Source organism: Chinchilla lanigera, unplaced genomic scaffold (assembly GCF_000276665.1).
Source record: "Chinchilla lanigera isolate Chin_1 unplaced genomic scaffold, ChiLan1.0 scaffold00178, whole genome shotgun sequence".
Taxonomy (NCBI): domain Eukaryota; kingdom Metazoa; phylum Chordata; class Mammalia; order Rodentia; family Chinchillidae; genus Chinchilla; species Chinchilla lanigera.
The window spans coordinates 327,995-337,883 of NW_004955579.1; the positions used below are offsets into that span (position 1 = coordinate 327,995).

At 52.4% G+C, this 9,889-nt stretch overlaps 1 pseudogene; it reads right to left on the reverse strand.

The window, feature by feature from the left end:
• Nucleotides 1-3,813: 3,813 nt before the first annotated feature.
• Nucleotides 3,814-4,254, reverse strand: LOC102003820 (annotated as a pseudogene).
• Between the last annotated feature and the right edge of the window lie 5,635 nt (nt 4,255-9,889).

Genomic DNA, 9,889 nt, shown 5'->3' on the forward strand with positions numbered 1-9,889 from the left:
CATTCCCCGGGGGACAGAGCTGGGAGGCGGGTGGCTCCCGGGTGCCCAGGGCTATGTGCCCCGTGCCTGCAGCCTGACATCAGGACCTGCTCTGTCTGCCGCCGCGTCCTGGCCATGTCCCCGGCCGCCCTCGGTCCTCTGTCATACGGTCACCTTCTACCCTGACCCTGGGGCCCCAGGCCTCAGCAGTTCCGTGTGACTCCTGCAACCAGCACCCTGGGGGCGTGGGCTTCCGGCTCCGGGGTGTGGCGCCACCAGCTGTGGCCTCGTGTTCCTGCCCAGCAGAATCAGGACGCACTCAGCCGCGGGCGCTGTTCTCCGGCGGGCGTGCCTCTGTGCTCCCCGGGACTCTGAGTGCCGCTCCGCCCCGTGTCTCCTGCTCTGGCTGTGGCCAGGCTGAGCGGAAGGCAGCGGCTGGCTGCTCAGGGCCGGGATCAACCAGACATCTGCATCTTGCCAGGTTCTCCCTGTGCCAGGGATGCCACAGGGGCTGTGTCGGACCTGGCCTTGCCACCTACGGCCAGGAGCTATGCCAGGGGCCTCATCCAGGTGGTGGCCACGTGGCACAGTCGGCCACCTGGGCAGCTCAGCCCAACCCCGTCTCCAGACCTCTAGCCGCAGAGCTGCACAGTAGGTGCGGGCCTGTCAGCGCTGCGCCTGCTCCGGGGCCTGGCTCGCCGCGGGCCACCCCGCTCAGGCAGCGGCCCTCACAGCCCTCGCTTTGCCTGCCCCAGGCTTCTGCCAGTGGGGTGCCGCCTCGTTTCTCCGTCCTGCTTCCTTGCTCTGTCGTCGTAGGGTCCTCGCCTTGTTCCAAGAGGGAGAGAAGCAGACATTAAGCCTCTGAGTGCGGCTTCTCCAGGGGACTGTCTGGCGGAAGGACACCCACAGTCCGGCTTGGAAGCGGAGGGAGGGTGGCGGCGCGTCTGCTCTTGAAGTCCTGTTTCTCCGGGAGCCTGAGCTGCAGGGACCCAGACGAGGCTGTGGAGTTGAGCTCTTGTTGCAGACACTTGGGATTGGGCTACAGCTCTGGTAGTGCATGTAGCGGGAACCTGGGCCCTGCCCCATTCACAGGGACGCCTTCAGCCCAGCACCCCAGGCTCAGTTCAGAGCCGAGCTGAGGGCAGTGAGCAGGCCACGTCCTTGCGGCCTGCACGCGTCACCGCGCCCCTTCAGGGTGGAGCGTGTCTTGGACGGCACTTAGTGTCCGGCATGTTTTAAAAGATCCATAAAAGGCACAGTGATAAGACTAGGAGTCCAAACCCTACACAAAGAACCAAGGGCACTGCCAGCGTCTGTGGGCATCTTGTCTGCTGCGTGTCGCTGGCGGAGTGGGTGACTTGTGCGGGTGGAAGTACGTTTCTCAGTTCAGCAGCCTGAAGTCCAAGACCAAGACTGCAGCAGGCCGGGTCTCGAGGGCTGCGGCCGCCCAGCAGCACCAGGACGCGCGGCTGTGGGGAAGGAGCGGCACCCCTTCCAGGCCCTGTGTGATGTGCTGCTGCCCACCACGTCCCGGGCTGCACATGCTAACGCTGCTGTGCTGGGTCCGTGTGTCTAACACGCCACGTGCACACACACTCACATACCGCACACACCACACACACATAGTGTGCACACACCGCACCCCCCACATGTACACATACCCCATGTGCACATAGACATACAGCACATACACAGAGACCCATACCATGCACACACCTCCCGTGTGCACACCACACGCACACACACCGCGTGCACACAGACACGCTTTCTTTGCAGTCTTTCTTTGTGTGTGCCGTTGTACTCCTCTCTCTGGAGTCGCAAGTCTGGAGCCTTCCCGGTGCGGTGCTGACTCGTGCCTCCTGGGCTGTGCCGCGGGGCTCGGAGGGGCGGCGGGGCTCTGTTTCGGGTGTGCTGTGGGTGTGGCCTTGGAAACTCGGAGAACGGGCTGTGCCCTGTTTCTCTCTCTGATCCCAGTCCTTCAGGGGCCCAGAAAACTCCGTCCCTTGGAGCTGGTCCATGGGGGAGGCGTGGCTTTTACGTGGGGCGAGCGTGGCTAGGGCACTTGTTTTTGTTTGGAGGTGTGTGCGTGTGTGTGTGTGTGCGTGTGTGTGTGTGTGTGATTTTTTTTTCCAGACAAACTGCTGCTTCTCTGCCTTAAAATAATACCCTAATTAATTTTAATATTCGCCTGACTGTGCATCTAAGTCTGTGTCACGGAGGAAATTGCTAGCAGCGAGTGTGCCAATCTGCAGGGGAGAGAGGTGGCCTCCGAGCGGGAGGCGAGGAGGGAAGAAAGGAGAGGGGAGCGGAGGCGCGGCTTCGCCGCCCCCAGCGCCCAGCGTCGAGGGAATCAGTGTGCTGCTGATTACTGAGGCAGCCTCCAGACACAGCCGCACGGCTATTGAAATTCCAATCGCTTCTGCGTACCGTTCCCACCTATGTAATTGTCAACTGGCCCTTATCATTATTTATTATGCAAAATTGAATTTTTTTGAAGCGTGAAGAATGAAGTAATTTCGTATGCAAACAGTCGAAACTCTCGCGTGTATTCTGATTACCTACGTGTTGATAAATCCACTTACGATGAGTGACAGTGTGAGGTTTGGGGTCGGGTCGGTCAATCTGTGGAAGGCGCTGATGAAAATGATGAACTAAATGCCAGAAGAGTCCCTGGCACATCTCGGATGGGATGTGTGAACGTCAGGGCCTGGCCAGGTCTATTAATAACTCAGCGTGAGTGTGTGTAATGAGTGGAGATTTTCCTGGTGATTGAAGTATGATTTTTTTGATCCTCCAGATGTTGCTGCTTAGAAATTCATATTGCTCTTCTGCGGATCAGCACACGGTGACCTTGCCCGGCCTCTGAGTGGGCGCAGGTCCTGCTCCTCCTGTGCCACAGCACGCTGGCTGCGTGTCCCATGTGCCCCGTTCTTTGTCATAAGTCTCCTTCTCTCCTCCTGTTTACCCACTTGATCCTTTATTATGCAAAGGCGAGCGGCTCCGGCTGCGGCTGGTGATTCCTTTGGGGCGAATCTGTCCCCTGCAGGCCGAGGTCTTCTCCACCATGGAGTCTGTGGCGATGGCCCAGGCACCGAGGCCCGGCCTTCACATGTGGGAGGCTGTGGTTCGCTCCAGGCCTGACCTGGTGCGGCTCCTGGGGCCTCGGATGGCTGGGGAGGGCCATTCTGGGCCCCGGGAGCCCCAGGGCGGTGGCTGTGCGGAGGGGACGGGGTTCAGGACTCACAGCACGCTTGTCTGGAGTGCGGTGGAAGCTGGATGGGCAGCCTGGCGCGGCCTTTCACGCCAGGGTGGACGAGGGCGCAGGAGTCACTGAAGGGACCTCCACATGGTTCCAGATGACCCCGGCATTGAGATTTCAGTCCGTTAGCGGGAGAATCTTCAGCACCTACAAGGGTCCCACGCTGTGTGGAGGTGTGGGTAGTGAGCGAGGGTCAGGAAGGCTCAGCTCACCCTGATTCTGAGGGAACCCTGATTCTTGTGTGGGCTCGGGGCCTGTGACAGGCCCTTGGGTGCCAACCTGGTCTCCTCGGTTTGCAGAGCACGGTCTTCCCTCTGCCTTGGGGCAGTGCTTCATTCTTAATTTTTTTTTTTTTTTGAGACAGGGTCTCACTATGTAGTTCAGGCTAGCTTTGAACTCATTATGTAGCCCAGGCTGTCCTTGAACTCACGTAGATCCTCCTGCCTCGGCCTCCCGAGTGCCTGGAATATAGGTGTGCACTACCAAGCCAGGTTCAGTACTTCATTCTTTTTTATTTTTCTCAACCTTAAAATTCCATGTTTATTACAAGGTCAGTGGTGATTCTTATGGTGAGCTTATTGGTAGGATTTCTGGTAAGGAACGCGGGCACCAGGACCTCCAAACTTTTTGGATTCACGGTGATGGGGATCCGCTACCAACAGGGTCTGGTCGTACTAGACGAGACTATCTTTGATCTCTTTCTTGGAAGCCTCATCCACATATTTCTGGTAATAGGCCACCAGGGCTCTGGAGATGGACTGGCGGATAGCGTAAATCTGGGCCACATGACCACCACCCTTCACACGGACACGGATGTCGACACCAGCAAACCGCTCCTTGCCCGGAAGCAGGACAGGCTCCAGTAACTTGTACTGCAGCGTGCGCAGCTTGATCCCCTCCAGGAGACGCCCGTTTACCTTGATGAGGCCTTTGCGCCGTTTGCAGCGTGCCACGGCTGTGGCTGTCTTCTTGCAACTGAAGACTAGCACGGACTGCAGCGGGCCTTGAGACAGCATGGTTGCTAGCGCAGACTAGAGCTCCTCACCATGCGGGGCCGCAACCGGAAAAACCAGTACTTCATTCTTCAAGTGTCCTGTGCAGGGTACAGTCCCAAGCCCACACTGGGACAGACAGAAGCATTGCCTCTCCCCCTTCCCCTGATGGCTGGAGGGGACCGTGGTTTGGCCGAGGGCTGTCACACCCCCTCCCATTCCCTCACCCTGGTGTCCACTGAGGATGCACTGGGGCAGCTCGCCGCAGGGTCCTCTTGGGTGACTTGGCAGCTGCTCTCAGGGCTGCTTCGACAGGGCTGCAGCTCAGCTACCAGCCAAGGCTCCCCTCCCCCTCCTCACCTGAACAGCGGAGAGTGGGGTGGAAGCAGCCCATTGTTAACACCCCCAAGCTCCTCAGAGCCCTGTAAGCTGCGCTGAACTGAGCTCGCCCTCCAGAGGCGCAACGGCTGTCAGTCAAGCTGCCTGCAGCTTCCGATGTTCCGCCAGCCCGTGGCCGTGACAGCTGTGCTGTCCAGGATGTCCTACACCCACTCTGGGAGCTGTGTCCTCGGGCTGCAGTGGGCTTGAATTTGAGCCAAGCAGTAGAGGTACATTTGGACCAATCAGCAGGCTCAAATCTGAAGTTAGACTACTTTGGAGCCATCACAGGCTTGAATCTGGACCAGTCACAGGCCTGCAGCTGCTATATAAGCAGCGCTCCCCTTATACTTCCTAGGAGGGTCTATTCTGGCGTGCTGACCCTCTCTGCACTGTGCTGCAGCCCAGGCTTTGCTGGAACACAGTCTTGCTCTGGTGGTCCTGCAGACCTCCTGTGATGTCCTTCTCCAGCGGGCTGTCAGCAGTGGAGACCAGCAACCAGCGGAGTCACCTGATGGTGTCCAGCTCCGGCGGCATCACGGGCCAGAGCTGTCACACGAGGACTGAGGACCGCTGGCCACAAAGCTAGTGCTGCTGGCAGAGCTGCACCTTGGCAATGCACAGTTTCTGTCTGAATTGAGAAAAGAACCCTCAACTGACTGGCGACACTTATGCTAGCAGACAGTCATAGCCCTTCCAGCACACGTGGAGCGCTCAGCATTTACACGGTGAAGCCTCTGTGCAAGCCAACAAACCCAAGCTAAACACAGATCAGTGGAAATAAAGCAGATAATGCAGTCACGCCTCTGAGCTCGGGAGTCAGCGTGGCTGTGCTGGGCCCCTGTGCAAGCGGAGCAGTGACTTGTGCTGGCCTTGCTGCGTGCTCGCCTGGCCTCGCCGCGTGCTCACCAAGCTCCATGCGTCACCCTGGCAGAAACGCTTCCTCAGCTGAAGACGATGTGCTCAGGAAAGTCATGTAGGGCCAAGTTCCTGGGACCACTGTGGGCTGCATGATGTGTCCCTAGGAGCTGTGTTCAAGTCCTGAGCCCAGGGCCTGTGACGGTCCCTTTATTGGAAACAGGACTTTTACAAATGCAACCAAGTTAAGAGGAGGGAATGACAGGGTCCTTATTCAGAGGTCAGGAGAGGACACAGACAGAGTGAGGACATCAGTGACCGCAGTGGCAAAGACTGGAGTGGTATTTATGCAAGCTGGGTGGGCCACGTGTGGCTGGTCACTGGCAGAGGTGGAAGACGTGAGGAAGGACAGAGAGGCCCTACTGATGCCTGACCGCAGACTTCCAGCCTCCAGGCCGTGAGGAGTTTCTATTGGCCGAAGCCTCTTTGTCCTCCTCTTCTGTGGTCTTTTACAGGACATTTTTGCCATTTTATTATTTATTTATTTATTTATTTATTTATTTTTGAGTCAGCATCTCACTATGTAGTTCAGGCTGGCCTTGAACTCACAATTTATTTATTTATTTATTTTTGAGTCAGCATCTCACTATGTAGTTCAGGCTGGCCTTGAACTCACAATCCTCCTGCCTCAGCCTCCCCAGTGCTGGGATTACAGGTGTGTGCCACCACGCCCGGAGCTATTTGGCCATCCTGAATCCCTTGCTGTTGGACGTGACTTTCAGAACCAGCTTCCCAATGTCTGCAAAGATGCTGGTGGTGTTCTGACAGGGGTACGTGGCATCTGCAGGTCAGCTGGGGAGTGTCGCCACTGTGCACGTCATCATGACTTTGGATCTGTAAGCACGGGATGCCTTTCCACTTATTTACATCTTCTTAATTTGTTGGCAAAGTAGTGTTCATTGCGTGCTTTACATTTCTCCTGTTAAACTTATTCCTAAGTATTTTATTCTTTTTGATGTTATTGTAAGCAGAATTACTTTAATCTTTTGATTGATCATTGCAAATGCATGGGAATGCAATTGATTTCTGTGTGATGATCTTGTGTTTACTAGCTTATGAGCTCATCTATTAGTTCTAATAGAGTTTTAGTGGATTCTTCAGGATGTCTTATATATAAGATCATGTCTTCTGCAAACTGAGATGGCTTTATGCCTTCCTTTCTACTTCAAATGCTTTTTATTTCTTTTTCTTGCCCAGGTGCTTGGGTAGAACCTCTAGGACGGTTATGGCTTGTATCTAACTTCTCCCCTAAAGCCTCGTGCGTTCACAGGTGGGGATTGTGGGAGGTGGCTGGAGCCTGGGCATGTGGTACTGGATGAGTCCACTGATGGGTTTAGCATAGTTCTGGGTGTGGATGATGGACTTACTGGAGAGGGGAGACCCACCGTGGATGTGGGTGGCACCAACAAATTGTTTAGTAGCTTGGATGGAACAAAGAGGGAAGGAGGAAGGCTCACTGTCTCCTGCATGCCAGACCATGTACCTTTTCTCCTCTGACACGCCTGCCTGCCATGCTGCCCTACCTTGGAAATGGCCCACTATAGGCTGAAAACTCTACAAACTGTGAGCTAAAATAAATCTCTTTTCCTTTAACTTGTGGGTGTTGGGTATTTTATTTCAGCAATGAAAAGGTAACTAAGACAGATTTTGGTACCAGGTAAATGGGGCTGTTTGCATTATTATAGATTGCTAAATTAGGTAGAAATATTATAGGCAGTCAGACAGGGCTGGGCCCTTGAAGAAGTCAGTGCAGAGGATGAAAATACATCACAACTGTGGCTGGAGGTGCATCCACTGAAGGCCAGGTCTCAAGATAAGTATAGAATGACCAGGCCCACATGCATCTCCAAGGGATGAGCAATGTACTATAATTGCTTTCACCTGGTCCAATAAAGTCTAGATAGACACCAGTCACACAGGTGGGTGACCAGGACCCCCTGATCCGTCTCTTCCTACAATGATCCTTGTCTTTTCCACGTACACTTGCCACATGGCCTATTTCCTCATTGGATCAGCATTACCTAAGCAGCTATACTGGTAATCTTATCGGTTGATCATAGTTATGTCCTGTGTTGTACCCATTGCATGATTTTGTACCCAACTCATGATTTTGTTATATAAAACTTCCTTTGAGGGGCTGGGGATTTAGCTCAGCGGCAAAGCGCCTGCCTGGCAAGCGCAAGGTCGTGAGTTCGGTTCCTGGTACCAGAGAAAAACCAAAAAAAAAAAAAAAAAAAAAACCAAAAAAAACTTCCTTTGAGAAGTGGGCCCACTGGCAGCCCACTTGGGCCCTGTCCTGTCTCTCAAGAGCTATCTTTCCTGGTGAAGTTTTCCTACTCTTAACCACTGTTGTTCCTTAAAATTCATTCTTCGATTTTGGGGAACATAAACTTGGTGTATCTGCCATCTAGCGGGTTGAGAATTGTATTTCTCTTATGTCACTTGAAGGTCCTGTATCATTTGGAGGTCCTACCAAGATAACTGGAGGAAGATAGAGTGCTTTTGTTTCATAGATTCTGGATTGTGGCTCGTTTACGTAATCAAGATTGTCATCTTTGTTTGTCAATTTCTTGTGCCTTAAATTTTTATGCCTTGTCATTTTTATTCATTGTTCTTGTTAAAAGGATGATAAATTTAAGTTGAAAACAAGGGAAGACTGTGATATTTCTTTGGTGGTACTTTTTACTTTTATAGACAGGATCTTTTATTCCTGCTTTGTATATGCTACATTTGGACTTACTGATTGCTGAATTTACTGATGCTCCTTGTTTGACCTGTTTTGATTTGATTAGACAACAGTGCTAGAAAAAATGTTAAAGTGTCTCCTAGTGGACTTTGATATTAACTAAAATGTGAATTTATAAAATGCTATAAAATATATCTTTTTATGAAATCTAGTTTATATTTAGAAAATATACATACCTATCAACAAATCATAGTACTCCACCTCCCAGTAAAAGATGTTCTCAAGACATAGAGGACAGGTTTCATGGGACAGTCTGGCCTGATCCCCCTCAACACTCTAGAGAAAACGTCAAGCCTGCTCTGCCTCAGTTTCCCTTCTGGTCTGATCTTCCCCTGGTGAGGAGGCGAGCTTAGCTCCTGAGAGTTCCCACTCTCAGCTTTCCAAGCTGAGCATGCCAACTCATGTGCAAGTTGTCTCAGTGGCCTGCCGTGAGCGAGAGAAAAGAAGACTTTCCTTTTCTGATCTCATTTCTGATCTTTTCCTGTCACTTTATCCTTTCCACTTTTGGAGACGCATTGCTGCTCAAGACTGGGGGTGGGGAACCCTGAACCGTCTCAACCTTTCCCTCCTATCCAACAGCTAAGTCGAGTCCATAAAAATGAGCATTTGCTGACACCGGAGACGGGGAAGCCATCCTAGAGGGGGGCACATACCCCGTCTCTGGGTCAGAAGAGACACTGGAATTTTGCTCATCTGAGAGAACACATACGAAAGCCCTGTCCTGACTTAGTGTCCTGGGCAGCAGTCTCTCTCGAGAGATTCTTCCCTGAGACCCTGTGGGAAGAACCTTCTTCTGGGTGAGACCAAAAGGAGCTATTTCCTAAGCATGCTATCTAAGAACCAAAACACATTTAGTTGAAGAGAGAATCCCCAGCCTCCGGGCTCTGTCTCCCCTCCTCGGTCTGGTTCTCATCATTTATGTGTGTAGGGGAGGGAACTACTTTTGCTAATAAATTGTGGTTACTGGACAGTGGGTATAAGTTTTAACATGTGAGTTTCATGTGTGTTACAGACACAGAGACAAAAATTGTACAGTAGAATTTGCGTAAGTCTTAGCTTTACTTTTCTGCCAAGGAAGGATTGCCTAGGTGATTGGGTAGACAGCATAAATGTCTTGGAGACTTTTCCGCCCTTGGGCCTAGGGCAGGACTTTTCTCAGCCATTACTTGCCTCTGTTTGTCTCTAAAGGTGATCTCTTTTGCAGGCCAGGAAGTGCTCCAACCACTTCCAAGTTGCCCTTTTAATATTGTACTTACTGTCTTTCAAAAAATTGAAAAGCAGTGGTTTAGGTCGCTTGATTATTGGTTTTGCTAGCCATGCTTCCTTCTTTAAACATGACTGTCAATTATCGCTTGTGCTTTTAAAAACACATGCTAGCTTTAAAAGTGTGGAAAGGTAGGGGCGTGAGTCAGTAAGGGAGGCCAGTCCACCCCGACCTGTCCTCCGGTCGCTGTCCAGATAGCGGCCACCGTCTCTGGAGCAGCTCACTCAGGGGACACCTTGAGAGAACACAGAAACCAAGCAGAGATTAAAAGGATTGGTTATTTTTTTCCTTTTGTGTTGCAGATGAGGCAAATGTCAAATTTTCTTACTCCTTTAAAATATACTCTGGGCGGG